We start from the raw sequence: 5,528 nt of genomic DNA on the forward strand, positions 1-5,528 counted from the left end.
TGCTTAAAAGGGGTCACAGGAGTACAGAACGAGCTGCACTCCTGTGATCCATAGGAGAAGTACAGCCAAGCGAGTGTTGGCTATACTTCTCCTTTAAAACAAACCCTCATTCACTTCTTTATATATAGGCATTTTAGAGAAATTACCTTTCAAAATTCATGCCAGAAGCACTAAAAAGCTTTTCTTCTTCTGCAAGCAGATCTTCTAATGTAAACAACCAGTAGGTTAACATGGTGTTAGACATGACTGAAGCACAATTTTGAGCTTCACCCACACCTGCCTGCACGCTAAAATGCACATGTGCACTAGTGTAAGCTGTGTAGCCACAGTGGTTGGGGGGCGCATTGCTTATTTTAGTTTTTTTACTTTTAACACCACATCTCATCACAGCATTATAGTGCAAACAGGGCACATAGAAAACTTTTGATATGGTGTGAATGAGCCCTAGTCTTTGTTGGGATCTTTGAGGATCTCTGAGACTGAATAACTTCAATTTAAGAGATGTTAGGGATTGCTTGCTTTTATTGTATTTTACTACACGCTAAAAATATGTAGATAGTTTAAAGTTCATAGTCTGGACTCAGGGTCACTTTAACATGAAACAAAACTTATGATGCAAAAAAATTAAGAATTCAAGCAGGTAGGTATGTATGGTAGAGGAGACTCTCTCTCCCTTCCTCCGTGAAATCTCTTCTTTTGTCTGATAGCTTTTTTTTTAATGAACTTTACGCTTACAGTTGTGTAGTTGGGCGGACTGACCATTGGGGCACTCGGGCACTCCCTGAGGGCCCCATGCCACTAGGGGGCCCCATCAGGGTTGCCAGCCTCAATAAAACTAGGGACAGTATGTAAAAATCTGTGTTTTTTTTTTTTTAAATCCCAAGATTATAGCTGACCCGCCTCTCCAGTACCTTTTTAGTGTGTGTATGTGTATTCTGTGTGTATACTGTGTGTCTTTGTGTGTATACTGTATGTGTGTGTGTATACTGTGTGGCCCCATAATCTCCTATTGCCCGGGGGCCCCATAATCTTCTATTGTCCGGGGGCCCCATAATCGTCTATTGCCCGGGGGCCCCATTATCTTCTATTGCCAAGGGGCCCCATAATCTCCTATGACAGTGATGGCAAACCTTGGCACTCCAGATGTTTTGGAACTACATTTCCCATGATGCTCCTGCACTCTGCAGTGTAGTTGAGCATCATGGGAAATGTAGTTCCAAATCATCTGGGGTGCCAAGGTTCGCCATCACTGTCCTATGAGTTGTCAGTCCGCCCCTGGTTGCGCATGAGCATCTCAGTGTACAATGCTGGCAGTGCTGGAGGTTACATCATCCCAGTCTGGCCTATGAAGGTGGTAGAAAAGAAGGTAGGGAGAAGATAGAAGCACTAGAAATAGAGTGCAAGTGGGAGCATGGACTTTGTATTGCTGGAGGACACAACTTCGCAAAGTGTGACAATATGCTGTGTATGCTTTCACATTATGACAAGAAAAAAAGATGTACTAAGCATTGTTTGTGCAGCAATCTCTCCCGCTGTGACTTTGTGGTATGCCAGGGCCTTTCCCTGCCAGAACACACGCAGCCTATGGCTACAAGCACTGATTGGATGCTGGTTTTCCAGCATGTCTCTTTTCGACAAAAGCTGGTCCTTAGACCGTCTTCTGTCAGAAGAACAGCTGTACACGTGGTCCGAAAGTCAGCCGGTTCCTGCAGTACCGGTCAATATTTAGACCGTGTGTACCCAGCTTTTGGGTCCTTAGATTGTAAGCTCATTGAGGGCAGGGACTTATGTGAAAGTACAATTTACAGTACCTTGAAAAAGTATTCACACCCCTTGAATTTTTTCATGTTACAACCAAAAACGTAAAGGTATTTTATTGGGATTTTATGTGGTAGACCAACACAAACTGGCACATAGTTACACATATTTATTTGTAAAAAAAAATATTTTTTGTATAAAAATTGAAAACCATTTGACATGTTCCTTCTACTTCATTCACAATTATGTGCCACTTTGTGTTGGTCTACCATATAAAATCCCAATAAAATACATTTATGTTTTTGGGGTATGAATACTTTTTCAAAGCACTGTATATGTAAAGTGCTGTGTTTTTTTGCTTTACCCTACACTGTGAATGACCTTATATCATTTTAAAGTTCTTCACGTTGACTTAAGTCTAGGTTCACACCTATGCAGCTGTGTTTGATGCGTTTTTCAGGCACGTTTTTCAGTGCACTTTGTGTTTTTAAACCAGCGTTTGTTATGTGTTTTTTGCATGCAGTTTTCATGCATTTTGCTTTTTTTTATTTTTTTCAGGTTGACCGCCTTGAAGTGGTTCAGTTATCCTGACTGGGCGTCATATGACGTGCAGTAGGATAACATGCCGCCGCGCGATCAGCTGTGACCAATCACAGCTGATCATCGCGTGAGCCAAGAAGTGCCGGTAAACGGCATTCCTTCGTTTGCGCTGACAGGGAGAGGCGATCGGCGGCTATCCCTGTCAGGGGGGGGGGGGGGGGGTCTGTGGAGATAATCAGCACATTGATTATGAGCACAGCCCCATCAGATGTGCCACCATAGCTGCTAAAAAAGTGCCCATAAGCTGCCAGTCAGTGCCCCATAAAAAAACTGATGACAGTGCCCATCACATTGGCAATCAGTGCCCATATCCATGCCAATTAGTGTCCACTACAGTGCCAGTCAGTGCCCATCACAGTGCCAATCAGTGCCCAGCAGTAAAACCTGTCAGCACCTCATCATCATTGCTGCCCATCAGTGCCAACTGTCAGTGCCAATCAGTACCGCCTATCAGTGCCAATCAGTGCTGCCTGTCAGTGCCCATCACATCTGCCTGTCAGTGCCCATCATAGCCGCCAGTCAGTGCCCATCAGTGCTGCATATCAGTGCAGCCTATTGTTGCCCATCAGTGCTGCATATCAGTGCCACCTATCAGTGCCCATCAATTCTACATATCAGTGCCACCTTATCAGTGCCAACTTATCAGTGCCGCCTCATCAGTGCCCATCAGTGAAGGAGAAAACAAAAATTTATAACTGAAAAGAAGAAAAACTTTTTTTTTTGCACAAATTTTGGTCTTCTTTAGTTTGTCACTGAAAGTGCGACAGCGCTGAAAGCTGAAAATTGTCTTGGGCAGGAAGGGCGAAATGCCTAGTATTGATGTGGTTAAACGCATTGTAAAACACACTGTATAAAGCTGGATGCTAAGGAGGGGGCCGGGAAGCCGGCAGCCGCGTCCTTAGCAACGGATGAGTCATCAGCTGTCACTGGGGTTCCCCGCTGAAAGCAGAATATGAAAAAAAAAATTGTCTGCAAAAAATTTGCGAAAAAAATGGTGTGGGGTTCCCCCCCAGGTCCATGCCAGGCCCCTCGGGTCTAGTATGGATCAGAGGGGACCCCCCACGCTAAAATAAAAATAGGGCAATACCAGAACCTTAGCGTGCGTGCAGCCTGAACGTGTAGCCTGGCAAGTCAGGAAAGGGAGTAGACGAGTGAGCGCCCCCCTCCTGAACCATATCAGGCTGCATGCCCTCAACATGGGGGGGGGGGGGATGGGTGCTTTGGGGCAGCCCCTGCACCCCCCCACCTCAAAGCACCTTGCCCCATGTTGATGAGGACAAGGGCTTCTTCCCAACAACCCTAGCCGGTGGTTGTCGATGTCTGTGGGCAGGGGGCTTATTGGAATCGGGAAGCCCCCTTTAACAAGGGGACCCCCAGATCCCGGCCCCCCACACTATGTGAATGGGTATAGGGTATATTGTACCCCTACCCATTCACCAAAAAAGCAGTGAAATGTTAAAAAATACAAGAGCCAGTTTTTGACAATCCCTTTATTAGTAAAATAGCTCTCTCCCGATCCCCTCGTCTTCTTCCACCACCGTTTTCTCCCCCAGCTGTCATCTCCCAGTGTCGTCGTCTTCTTCCTCCTCCTCGCCACCACCACTTTTTTCTTCTTCTTCTTCCTCTTCCTCACCCTTCTCGTGTCACCACCTTCTTCTTCCTCGTCGTTGCCGGTTACCCGCTAAAAAACAAAAAAGAAGCTGGTCTTGCCGAAAAGCTGTCTTCCCTGCTGTCTGGTGCCTCTTATATAGGTATGGGGCGTGGCTATCCAATGACGTCACTCAGAGAGCCTGCCCCTTGTGACGTGTGATGTTTTTTCGCAAATTGTTTTGCCGGCAAATTTTTTTTTACATTCAGCTTTCAGTGGGGAAACCCCGCCGACTGCTGATGACTCATCGGTTGCTAAGGACACGGCGGCCGCTTCCCGGCCCCCTGCTTAGCAACCAGCTATATACAGTGGTGTACAATAATCCTTCTTATCTAAACGATAGAATAAGCAGTGCTGAATATAATATAAATCCACATCAGTGAATTAAAAAATATTAAATACTATGGATCCACTCCAGTGAACATGAATTACTAAATTTTACTACACTGTGCAAACCCTGCCCTGTGCATACAAAAATATAAAAAAAATATAAAAATAAAAAAAATAACTTGTATCAAAATCAATTAACACAAATTATGATATAGTGCATGTCACCAGATGAATAGTGATGGCAAATACATACAGTCTAATGAAACAGATCACCCTGTGACTAAATATTGTTCAGCACTGAAAATAAATAAACAGAGAACGAGAATCAAGTGAATTGTTTCAAGTTCTATCAGACGATGTCCACTTCCTAAAAAAATTGTTACAATCACCACTGTGAAACTTCCTGAGAACATAATATAATGTAACCCAGCGAAATCATTGTACATACGTTGAATCTTCGGATCATAATCCAAATAATGAAATATGAAAAAAACGTAAACCAGTGTCTCTTGAATAAAAAGCAAATTACATCTACACTCCTCCACCACACTTCTCTAGATGTGACTCCTCTCCCCTTATGTGGTTACACTCACCCGCTGTACACTTTCGTGTTTGGCTAGATACTCTTTTCCCCTTTACAGGGTTTAAATGGGATATCCAAATTTCCAATTCGGAATACAGGGCTCTGGTACCATGGCTGTTCTCATAGATGCCACGGCTGTTCCCATAGATGCTCTCATGCAACAAAGAAAAGATTTGCTTCCATAGCGTGATACAGTATAAAACTTTTTAATCACACATAAAAAACCTCTCACATTGCACTCACATCAAAGTATGAATAAACACGCCAAATATAAAAAGTCACAGCACTCTTGAATAGCTCATACTGAAGCATAGGTGGTCACGGCGGACCCAGGATATGCGGGAATGATGGATAGTCTCTCACCGCACCTTAACTGTACCGCCGCTTTGCAAGGATCAATGTAAGATGTTCAGCATCCTATATGTACCTCTCTCTTTCACCTAGTAGCCAAAATCCGACATGTTTCATCATACACTTGACTTAATCATGGAACTGGTCACATTATACAGTGGTAAAATAAAAAAGTGCACCACTTGCGTTTCTGGTGCAGCTCCATTGAAATCTATTAGCCACAAATCACAGGTAAAAAGTCCCTGACCCTTTCTAAAA

Source organism: Lithobates pipiens, unplaced genomic scaffold (assembly GCF_037356315.1).
Source record: "Lithobates pipiens isolate NorthernLeopardFrog02 unplaced genomic scaffold, aLitPip1_a1.2 Scaffold_3, whole genome shotgun sequence".
Classification (NCBI taxonomy): Eukaryota; Metazoa; Chordata; class Amphibia; order Anura; family Ranidae; genus Lithobates; species Lithobates pipiens.